Genomic DNA, 12880 nt, shown 5'->3' on the forward strand with positions numbered 1-12880 from the left:
ATTAATCACTCTACCACCATCCTGATGTGAGATTTATATCAGGGACCTTGAGAACATACCTTCTCTGACTTGGTGTGATAAACACTATATATGAGAAATTATTTTTGTGATAAGTGCATAAACATTGTGATTTAGTGAACAGCCATTCTGAATCCGACTTTGAATGATAAGCACACTATTTTATCTTTTTCATCCCTATCAGAGTGGTCAACATATGTATATTTTTCCAGAAAATGCCACTTTTCCAAACCACAATCTGGGTAGTCATAATACAAGCTCAACAACCTGTGGAATGAGGTTAGACAACTGGAATAGAGAATAGGGTGACTGGGATCCAGTGACAAAGAACAAGAGCTGCAACTTTCTACCATATTTCCAGAAAATGAACTTCTAACAGTTTTATGGAATATGGAATAATGATTGTTTATCACTGTCTCTTCCTCTTGAATGTGTAACGTTTGTTTCCACCACTCTATCCTTTTTGCCCAGCATGGTACTTGGCACATAGTTATTGTTGCTAGTTGCCAGTGAGTGAGCTACAACTCATGTACACAGAATGCAACAATGCCAGACCTACACCACCTTCATGATCACTGGTATAGTCAGCCATCGTTGTGGCCACTGTGTATTTAGAGCACCTTCTAATGTAGGGGAATTATCTTCCAGCATTATACAGGGCAATATTCTTTTATGATCCATAGCGGAGCTGTGGTAGCATAGTGGCTAAGGCACTTGACTGCTAACCAGAAGGCTGGTAGTTCAAACCCACCAGCCACTCCTCGGAAGGAAGATGGGGCAATCTACTTCCGCAGTGATACCGCCTTGGAAACCCAATGAGGGGTCGCTATGAGTCAGATCTGACTCGATGGCACATAACAACAACAACAATTTCCAAAAGTAGATTACCTTTCCTTCCTTCCTAGTCTGTGTTAGTCCGGAAGCTCCACTGAAACCTATTCACCATGAGTAAGCCTGCTGGTGTTTGAAATAACAGTGGCCTAGTTTTAAGCATGATGCCGTTGTTGTTGTTGTTGTTATGTGCCTTCAAGTTGGTCATAGCGACCCCTCCTTGGGTTTCTGAGGTGGTATCACCACGGAAGTAGATTGCCCAACCTTCCTTCCGAGGAGTGGCTGGTGGGTTTGAACCGCCAGCCTTCTGGTTAGCTGTAAAGTGCCTTAGGCACTACGCTACCACAGCATGATAGCAACATGCAATCCCCCACAAAATGACAAACTGACACACAGTCTTGTTGCATAGAAGATATTTAACAAATGTATACTATATGAATAAACCAGTGCATGAAGAAATGAGATACCTGAGTTACTTAAGGTACCTAGCATCATATATTTTTCTGATGATTTGAGTGGAGGATCCTTTGTTTAAAATTCAAAAGTAAGGTGAAATATGCAAAATGAAACTGGCTTAAAAGATGGCTCTTCACAGACAAGAAAGTCACCGGGACAACAAGAGAAAATTTACAGTGAGGCAGAGGAGAGCCGATTCACATCTTGAGGCTGAAATGTGAGAAAGAAATGCTGGACTAGTAAACAAAGGAGCCCTGCTGGCACAATGGTTAAGTGCTCAGCTACTAACCAAAAGGTTGGCAGTTCAAACCCATAGTGGTGCCACAGGAGAAAAGACCTGGAGACCTGCTCACACAAAGATTACAGCCTTGGAAATTCTATGGGGCAATTCTACTGTCTATAGGGTCACTATGAGCCTGAATTGACTGGACAGCACACTACAAGAACAACAAAACGAAGAGAAAGTAGAGTAGAGCCAAGTAGCAGGTAAGGATAGTAAATGGGCCTCTGTAAATGCTAGTTACAGCTATTCAGTCTAGAATGGCAGGGAAATCACAGGGGTCAGCTGGACAATAGCTGAGGATGAGAGGAAAGAAATGGAATGTCACAAGCAATTTACTAGTGGGAAATACATATATCTGTCGGCGCTTTAGGGTTAGCAAAAGAAAAATAAATAAATGTTACCCAGAAGAGGCAGAAATGATACTTTGAAGTTCTTCTGCAAAAAACAGGATTTCCTGCACTATGTGCTAAATGATGGTGATAACACATATAATATTTGGGGTGGCTGTGTCCATCACATTGCACCTTTCCCAGATTTCTGATTTCTAAATCCTGACCACACAGTCTGCCAGAAGTCCAGATGGAAATGGCATCTGGCATAGACTGTGAGCTGACTGTTTCATGGGATCCCAAATGCATGAACAGGCTTATATATACTCACACGTCCAAAGGTTCCTCTTACACACTAGATGGTTTTTCTGATGTCAGAAAATATCAAATATCTGGCTTGGTTAAAATAAGATGAAAAGAAATAGTGATTTGAATTGGAATGGCAGTACAAGAATGTATTTTAGCTCTTTTTATGAGGTCTAAAAATCTAGAAAATCTAACTAAAAATAATGATGAAAATAAAGATAGTTGTGCTATTTCTTTTGAAACGAACTATATAAACTTATTTCCCTGTGTCTTGGTGGGCTGAACCATTAGCAGGTACTCTTTCTTCCTTTGTGAAGATCCTGAAAGATACTCAGTTTTCCATATTGCTCATGTTGTTGTTGTATGTTGTTGACTTGATTTCTGACTCACAATGACTCCATAGAACAGGGCAGAAGTGCCCCATAGGGTTTCCAGGGCTGTAATCTTTATGGAAGTAGATTGCTACATCTTTCTCCTGCTGAGCAGCTGGTAGGTTTGAATTGCCAATCTTTTGGTTAGCAGCCATGCATTTAACAACTGCACCACCAGAACTCCTTATCTTGCTAATAGCCACTTTTTCAACAATAAATCAAATGCACAAAAGGATTTTTTACTCATTTTAGAATTGCTCCCATTGTGTTTTGCTACCCAGAAGTTATCAATTTAGTTACGCACTTTGATTACAAAATCATGATCTTTAAACTCACAAACAAAAATATGAAATGGATGAACCCTCCTTGAGTTAGTGTTGATATCAGTTTTCTATAATCCCAATAGTTGGTGTTGTTAGGTGCCATCGAGTTGGCTCTGACTCGTAGCGACCCTACATACAAAAGAACAAAACACTGCTGGGTCCTGTGCCAGCCTCACGATCCTTGCTATACCTGGGCCCATCATTGCAGCCACTATGTCAATCCATCTCATTGAGAGCCTTCCCCTTTTTTGCTGACCCTTCACTTTACCAAGCATGATATCCTTCTCCAGGGACTGGTCCCTTCTGACAACATGACCAAAGTAGGTCAAACGAAGTCTGGCTATTTTTGCTTCCAATGAGCATTCCAGCTGCACTTCTTGCAGGACAGATTTGTTAGTTCTTCTGGCAGTCCATGGTACTTTCAGTATTCTTTACCAGCACCACAACTCAAAAGCAACAACTCTTCTTCAGTCTTTCTTATTCATTGTCCAGCTCTCACATACATTTGAAGTGATTGAAAATACCATGGCTTGAGTTAGGCTCACCTTAGTCTTCAAAGGGACATCTTTGCTCTTCAGCTTTAAAGAGGTCTTTTACAGCAGATTTGCCCAGAGCAATATGTCCTCTGATGTCTTGACTGCTGCTTCCATTGGTGTTGACTGTGGAACCAAGTAATACGAAATCTTTGACAACTTCAATCTTTTCTCCATTTATCATGATGCTGCTTATTGGTCAAGTTGTGAGGATTTTTGTTTTCTTTATGTTGAGATGTAATCCATATTGCAGACTAGTCTTTAATTTTCATCAGTAAGTGCTTCAAGTCATCCTCACTTGAAGCAAGAAAAGTTGTGTTGTGTGCATATTGCAGGTTGTTAATGAGTCTTCCTCCAAGCCTGATGCCATGTTCTTCTTCATATAGTCCAACTTCTCAGATTATTTGCTCAGCATACAGATTGAATAAGTATGGTGAAAGAATTCAACCCTGACACACTCCCTGCCTGACTTTAAACCAGGCAGTATCCCCTTGTGCTGTTCGAATGACAGCTTCCTGGTCTATGTACAGGTTCCTCACAAGTACAATTAAGTATTCTGGAATTACCATTCTTCTCAATGTTATCCATAATTGGTTATGATCCACCCAATCCAATGCTTTTGCATAGTCAATAAAACACAAGTAAACATCTTTCTGGTATTCTTTGCTTTGAGCCAAGATCCATCTGACATTAGCAATCATATCTCTCATTCCACAGCCTCTTCTGAATCCAGCTTGCATTTCTGGAAGTGCTCTGTCAATATATTGCTGCAACTGTTTTTGAATTATCTTCAGCCAGATTTTACTTACATGTGATATTAATGATATTGTTCAATAATTTCCACATTCTGTGGGATCACCTTTCTTTGGAACAGGTACAAATATGGATCTCTTCCAGTCGGCTGGCCATGTAGCTGTCTTCCAAATTTCTTGGCATAGACGAGTGAGAGCCTCCAGTGGGGCATCCGTTTGTTGAAACATCTCAATGGGTATTTTTTTGCCAGTTCCTTCAGTGCAGCTTTGACTTCTTCCTTCAGTACCATTGGTTCTTGATCATATACCAACTCCTGAAATGGATGAACATCAAGCAATTATTTTTGGTACAGTGACTCTGTGTATTCCTTCCATCTTCTTTTGATATTTCCTGCATCATTCAATATTTTGCCCATGAAATCTTTCAATACTGCAACTAGAGGCTTGAATTTTTTCCTCAGTTCTTTCAGTTTGAGAAATGCCGAGTGTGTTCTTTTTTGGTTTTCTAACTCCAGGTCTTTGCACATTTCATTATAATAATTGACTCTGTCTCCTTGAGCTTCTCTTTGAAATCTTCTGTTAAGCTCTTTTATCTTGTTATATCTTCCATTTGCTTTAGCTACTCTCCCTTCAAGAGCAAGTTTCAGAATCTCTTCTGACATTCATTTTGGTCTTTTCTTTCTTTCCTGTCTTTTTAATGGCCTTTTGCTTTCTCCATGAATGTTCTTGATGTCATCCCACAGTTCCTCTGGTTTTCAGTAATTGGTGTTCAATGCATCAAATCTATTGTTTAGATGGTCTCTAACCCAGGAGATTGTAATCAAGGTCATATTTTGGCTCTTGTGGACTTGTCTTAATTGTCTTCAGCTTCAACTTGAACTTGTGTATGAGCAACTGATGGTCTGTTCCACAATCAGCTCCTGGCCTTGTTGTGGCTGAGCTTCTCCCATTGCTTGCTGCCACAGATGTAGTCAATTGAGTCCTGTGTACTCCATGGTGAAGTCCATGTGTACAGCTGCTGTTTATGTTGTTGAAAAAAGGTATTTGCAATGAATAAGTTATTGGTCTTGCAAAATTCTATCATGCAATCTCTGGCATTATTTCATGCAATCTCCGGCATTATTTCTATCACCAGGGCCATATTTTCCAAATACCCGTGATTCTTCTTTGTTTCCAACTTTTGCATTCCAATCACCAGTGATAATCAACATATCTTCATTGCATGTTTGGTCAATTTCAGACTGCAGAAATTACTAAAAACCTTCAATTTCTTCATCTTTGGCTTTGATAGTTGGTGAGTAAATTTGAATAGTAGTAGCATTAACTGATCTTCCTTGTAGGCATATGGATATTATCCTATCACTGACAGCACTGTACTTCAGGATAGATCTTGAGACATTCTTTGTGACGATGAATGGCACAACATTTCTCTTCAATTTTTCATTCCCAGCATAGTAGATCATATGGTTGTCTGATTCAAAATGACCAAAACCAGCGCATTTCTGGTCACTAATGTGTAGGATATCAATCTTTATGTGTTCCACTTCATTTTTGACAACTTCCAATTTTCCTAGATTCATACTTTGTACATTCCATGCTCCAATTATTAATGAGTGTTTGCAGCTGTTTCTTCTATTTTGAGTCATGCCACATCAGCATATGGAGGTCCCAAATGCTCTGCTTTATCCATATCATTAAGGATGAGGCAGCTCTTTTCCAGTCATATTTTTAGGGCCTTCCAACCAGAGGGGCTCATCTTCCAGCACTGTATCAGACAATAATATTCATAAAGTTGTCCAGTAATATATCAGACTGTTTCACTGCTATTCATAAGGTTTTCACTGGACAGTTTTTTTGAGAAGTGGATGGCCTCTTCCTTCTTCTGAGTCTATCTCAAAGCTCCACTGAAACCCATTCACCATGGGCAACCCTGCTGGCATTTGGAACACTGGGGCTACAGCCTCCACCCTCACAGCTACGCACAAGCCACCACAGTATGGCAAACTGATAGACGAGTGATGCATCATCCCCATAAGCAGTCCATAAATACTGTTAATTTAACCTAAGCACTCCTCATATCCTTCCACATCTTTGCATCCCTCTTTTCACCACTCTACACCAAACCACCATCATCTCCTTTCTGGGGCAAGGAGGCAGCATCTTCTGACCTCCTCTAGTTACACAAGAGGAAGACAGAATCAGCAGCAGCAGCCCAAGGCCTGTTCTTATGAGACCAGATAAGCCACCACCATCCAGCCCTCTAACCAACCATGACAACAACCATCCCTCCCACAGCACCCACCACCTCTCTGCTGGGTTTGATAATTTGCAGCAGTGGCCACACAGAACTTACAGATTATGGGGTTTATTATAGAAGCAATAGACTTCATTTCAAGTTCAGGAACATGCTCAGGAGACAGTTCTTCAGTCAGGACAGTCTCCCCTCTTCTGTGCCCTTAGACATGCCTCTCTGGCCTCTGTCTCTGTGGGCCAGGTAAGCCTACTGCTCTGTCTCATGCCTCTTAGTTCCACTGCCACCATCTCTCAGCCAGGCATCTCTCTCAGCCAGGTGTCTCTCTCAGCTGCCATTGAGATTCCCTTTTGCCTCTAGGAGGGCTTATTTTAAGCCTGGCAGAGTGGCAAAACTAACCAATCCCAACATCAGAGTTCTACATACCTGAGAGAGAGTGAACTTTCCCAGAAAATTACTTTGTGCTGCTCCAAAAGAAATACCCCAAGTGGATGATTTTAACAATCAGGGGTTTAAAAACAGCTACTCAGTTGCTCACAGAAAATTCCCTCATGAAGTTAATTGCCTATCTCACTATAGGAAATAATTACTACCAGCTGCTCAGCCAAGTTGACACATATCTGCATGGTCCCACCCAGTAATCCAGAGGGAGTTACAAAGACTATGGCTAGAAAAGCCATACTATGCAACTCACTACACTGCACTGGGCTAGACAGTGATCTCCTAACTAATCTCTCATCACTCAGTCTGGATTCCCTTCCACCTCTTTCCACATCACAGCCATAATCATATTTTACAAATGCAAAATTGGTCACATTACATACAACTTGCTTTACAGCACTTCCCAAAGCTTCTCGAGTGGCTTCCCATTGTTGAAAAGATACTGACATCACTCTTTGTGTTTTGTGTGACCTACAAGGCCTGTATGGGACCTTCTTACTTCCCCATCTTATCTTACATCATCTCCACTCTTGCTCTCTGTGATTCATTCAACTTCAGTGGACACTTCCTGCCCTCACCCTGCCCATGCTCCATTTCAGCACAGGGCCTTAGGATACCCTATTTCCTTTGCCCAGATACTTTTTCTGGCCCTATCTTCAAATCTTAAGTTAAGCATCATGTGTAAAGGCCTTCCCTGACTTCCCCAATAATGGGCATCATTCTCCATCCACACCCAGTTGAAACACTTTTTAAACATTTACAATTTTTTGTGATTATTATATGTTTCTCTTAAAACCAAAAAAAAAAAAAAAAAAAAAACAAATTCACTGCCATCAAGTCAGTTCAGACTCATAGTGACCCCCTTTGGGTTTCAAAGGTGGTAAATCTTTAGGGAAGTAGATTGCCCAGTCTTCCTTCTACAGAGTGGCTGGTGCGTTTGAACCACCAGCCTTCTGATTAGCAGTCAAATGCCTTAGGTACTATGCCACCAGCATCCTATAGTAGGTGTTAATAAATATTAATTGGGTGAATGAGTGAACTATAATATAACATTCCTAAAACCCTTAGCATGATAAAATCTAACCTATCTTTCCTGGATAATTTTTGAAAGTGATAATTTCCTGTCTACTGACCTTGGAATCTGAAATATACGTAAAATAATAGTTTTAAATTCTGTGTTGTAAAGAATTAACCACATTCAAAGAGAGGTCTGGCCTTTGCTCTCTTCTCCAGGAAGGTGATCTCTATCTTTATTTACCTGGGAACCTTGGGCCATGCCAAAAAATCTAAGTGATTTAGTGGGGTCTCTGAGTCATGTGGTATCAACTTGACCTCCTAAGGAGCTAGAGACTAAAGGTATCAAATCTACCTCCAGAGAGACTGAAGAACAAAGCTGGCTTTGCAGGCCATCAACCATTGAGCTCCAATAAAAGTCTGGACATCAAGCTTGGGTGAGTATCCCATGCATATTGTCACATATATATTGGAACTCTAACTCCCCATGACTCCACTGGAAATGAACAACTGCAAGCTCTGTGTTTGGAACTTTCTGGGACTCTACTCCATGCATCTCTTCCTTTTGCTGATTTAAATCTGTATCCTTTGGCTGTAAAAAAAACCATAACCATGAGTATAGCAGCTTTCAGTATTTCTGTGAGCCCTTCTATAGAATGATCAAACCTGAGGGTAGTTTTGGGAATGCTATAAACTCTAAAGTTCATCTCAGAAGTGGTAGGTGGTCTTGTGTGAACTATGCTCCTGAGTATTGCAGATGTTAACTTAAAGTATGGATTAGAGAAGTATAGAGGGTAGAGATTAAGAAGATAGTTGCAAAGGTGGTATATATATTGGAAAGTAAAACTTTTTGAAAATATATTAAACTAAACCATTGAAGGAAGATGTCAAGAGGAGACCTTCAAGTTTTGAACACTTTGAGTCAAGTGATGGCAACAACCATTCTTTATCTTCACCATGAAAACGAACAAAACACTGGCTGACACTACAGCACAAAGAACTTGGTATAGTTTCTTCAGGGTAAATTAAAAAGGACCCCCAAAAGTTTAAGAATATCCATCTCTGAAAATCATTAAAAAGAAGAGAAACTGCTATCTAGAGATATATCTCACATGTTCTTCCAAAGGAAAGGAAAGGACTAACACTTTTAAATCAACTCTTTGATTCTGTGATCTCCAACCATGGAGATGGAAAATTCCTTGAAAGCTACCTTCTCACTCTTCAATAATCTCCTCTATCCCCACACATAAAATCTGCAAACTGCCCAATCTCTTTTCCCCAGACCCAGAGAGTAATTTCAAAACATTTTGGGAAAATAAACAACCAGGAAAAACATTGGCATTTACATTAATGGAACATGACTTTTTTCTTAAGCATTACATTGAAACTCAAATATGATATTATTTTTAAATTCACATTTTCCCAATTATGGATTCAAAACCTATCTTTATTGGTAAAATAATAGCATTTTACCTCCAGATAAATTAAATATCCAATTTCAAAAACACAAAGAGTTACTCTATCATGCTATGTTGTTTTTGATATTACAGGTGGGTAGATTTGGAGCTGGCAAAACAGTGTCCTCAAACATTAGATGTCAATCTGAAGGAAAGGATCTGGGGTATTCTTTGAGGCTCAGTCTTTGGCCATTTCTTATTTAACATTTTTTTATCAACAGCTTGCAGGAAGATGGAAAACTCATGCTTGTCAAATCTGCAGTTGACACAAAATTGGGAGGCAGATCTGATGCTCTTGATAGCAAAATCAACTTTAGTTGAGCCAACTGTATGATCTGTCCTCCAAAAATGCTAACATAAATCTAGGTTGTTTTAGGAGAAGTGTGATGTCCAGATTAAGGGAAGTAATTATTCCACTGTAGAGCATGTTGGACTGACTACATTTGGGCACCACATTTTAAGAACAAAATTGACAAATAAATAGGAGGGTATGAAAATATGAGGTATCCAAAAATATCACAGGAAGAATGGTAGAAGAACAAGGCATATTTAATCTGAAGAGGAGAAGACTTATAGGGTCATATTAACTACCTTCAGATATTTGTGGAATTAGACATAGTCTATGATTCTCCAGAGGGGACACTTTCAAAAAAACAGAACTATGGTAATGACAGTCAATAAAAACTACAATTTGAGTGCCTATTTTGAATATTTTGAAACAAGCACTATAGGAGATGCTTTATAAACCAAATCTCTAATCCTCATAATGACCCTGTGAGGTAGGCATTGTTATCTTCATTCTAAGACGAAGAAAAAAAAAAGTTTTTCTCCTCATCATCACCAATACCATGCTACTTTCACCTCCAGTCACCTTCACTCCTTCTGGACTAATGTTACAACCATACAGATTTCACCTTTTGTTAGATACATTTAGCACTGTGTAGAGATACCCATAGGGTCCCATTGTGGTGCAAACCATTAGCATGCTTGTCTGATCACTGAAAAGGTGGAGGTTCAAGTCCACACAGAAGCACCTTGGAAGAAAAGCCTAGCAATCAACTACTGAAAACTCAGTCATTGGAAACCCTGTGGAGCACAGTTCTACTGTGATACACATTGGTCACCATGAGTCAGAATCAACTCCATAGCACCTGGTTTTTTTTTTATGTTGTTGTTGTTGTTATGTGCCATCAAGTTGGAAACGACTCATAGCGACCCCTCCTTGGGTTTCCGAGGTGGTATCACAACGGAAGTAGATTGCCCAACCTTCCTTCCGAGGAGTGGCTAGTGAGTTTGAACAGCCAGTCTTCTGGTTAGCGGTCAAATGCCTTAGGCACCACATTACCAGAGCTCCTACTGGTTTTGTAGAGATATTCAAAGGCAAAACGAGCTGCCTTGTAAAGTACTGAGCTTCCCAGCACTGGAGTTAAGCCAAGAGGGATTAGTGACCATTTATCAGGGATGTCACCAACGGAATTCTTGCATCAAGAGGGAGATGGCACCAGCTGATCTCTAAGGTCTCTTCTATTGCTAAGATTCTCTCATTTGTGATACATGGTTTATACATTGGCTCAAATGTTTCCGAGTGATTAGTAATGTGTGATAATGTTGAAAATATACTGGCATTGGAGTTAGGAGGTCTCCTCTAGTGCAGTCTCTCTACTTTCCTTATACCCATGAAACTTGCATATACCACTCAACCTTCCTGAGCTCAGTAGCCTCATCATTAAAGGAGGGGAGAGGGCCATTTGGTCTCCATGATCTTTTTCAGCTCTGATGCTTCACACATTTCTTCCTACATTATATTTTATGAGACAGTAAATATTCAGACTTTTTGGATAGATCTGATTCATAGGCCTGCAAGTGCTGGTCTTTCTACATAACTATAAGCTTTTGCAGAAGTGAGCCTTCTGAAAATTGCATCTTTCTGCCAGACCCAATGAATTGATGCAACAAAAACCAGGATTTCTCAACTATCAAGGAAGAAAGCTCTACAGACAAGCTAAACCCACTGCCGTTGAGTCAGATCTGCTCATAGCGACCCCTCCTTGGGTTTCTGAGGCAGCATCACTGTGGAAGTAGATTGCTCAACCTTCCTTCTGAGGAGTGGCTGGTGGATTTGAACCCCCAGCCTTCTGGTTAGCAGTCAAGTATCTTAGGCTAGCTTCCCTTAAATCTTTTCCTCTTTTGGTTCATGTCCTTTGACTTCCTCCTCCTTTCATATCCTACAATTCCCCCTCTCCATTCATTGCTGTTCTGAACCATAAAAGTATGAATGGAGTAAGAATCAGGAGAATAATGAGTCTTGAATACATGCTCAGTGAGTATGAGGTAGAGTGGTAACTGTCACTCTGCATGCATGGGCTTGGAATACCACACACAAAAACAACCCGATGTATATGAATATATATCTGTCTTCTAAACTATAATTTCAGGTTATGGTAATGAAAGATGAAGAAAAGTGGACCACAAATGAAAGTGGAGGTTGGAGTGTATGGACAAAATGATGTCGATTCCCATAGGTCCCAAAATATTATCTTCAAATCTTTATTCCATCTAACTGCTGAGGTGTGGTACATTTACGGGTTTCTCAGTTAAGAGCCAGGGTCATCCCAACACGTGTTTACAAGTTGAATTGTGCAATCTTGGAATTGTCTGCATCTTAATGATGCCTGAGCAGTTATGAAGACTTTCAGAAGTTCCCAGATGCAAACATCCATGAACTGCATCTAAATAATGTCCAAGACATTCATGGAATAATGAAAGGTTGAATCTTCTGGAAGAGTAAGTTCTCTAGAGGTGTAGGAAGGATTCTGGGGGATCATGATGCCTTCTTCCTGGTGCTCTCAGAAGTTGGAATACCAGGACAGGTGTTTTAGGTCCTATTAAAGGGGTGCGCTGTTCCATGACTAAGGGATCAGTGAGGTATTGGAAAAGACATGGGGCAGGGGAGTTGGAGGAAAGGATACAGGGATTATGCAGGCCACCTCACAGCATTCACCTTAGCATAGTTACACAATGCAAAAGGGACACATAAGAAATCATCTCATGTAACCGCTGCAGGAGGGAAAGGGAGAGGAAAACACAGGGTACTGTGAAAACCCCAGCTTTGATACACACTTTTAAATTCTGCTCTTTTAAAATTGCTATTTACCACTGGAGAATTTTAAGAAGCACCATGGTACAGAGGGAAAACATGAGCCTTGAAAACAGCCAGAAGTAGGTTCAAGTTTGCATCAGCACTATACCCTCTGGGGCATGTGAGTTAAGTTCTCTGAGTTACAGCTTCCTCATCTTTAAAATGGAGATCATGCTGTAATGCACAGAGTTATAGTGAAGCGAGATGACATATGTTGAGGGTATCACATAGTCCCTGACATGGAATATACACTAAGCAAATGTTTATTTCTTTCCTGTTAAGAAAGTACAAAATGTGGTGGAATCCAGCAAGATGGCGGACTAGGCAGAAAGACTGCACAGACCCTCTTCAACAAAGAAAAGGGAAACCAATTAAC

General features: G+C 40.3%; 1 protein-coding gene across 1 annotated transcript in view; it reads right to left on the reverse strand.

Annotated features, from left to right (window-relative positions):
- The window catches only part of CREB5 (cAMP responsive element binding protein 5), a 444981-nt gene that overhangs the window by 321901 nt on the left and 110200 nt on the right, over window positions 1–12880 (reverse strand). The gene's annotated exons all lie outside the window — the stretch shown is intronic.

This window comes from Orycteropus afer, unplaced genomic scaffold (genome assembly GCF_000298275.1).
Source record: "Orycteropus afer afer isolate SDZICR_OR568_19922 unplaced genomic scaffold, OryAfe1.0 scaffold00008, whole genome shotgun sequence".
Classification (NCBI taxonomy): Eukaryota; Metazoa; Chordata; class Mammalia; order Tubulidentata; family Orycteropodidae; genus Orycteropus; species Orycteropus afer.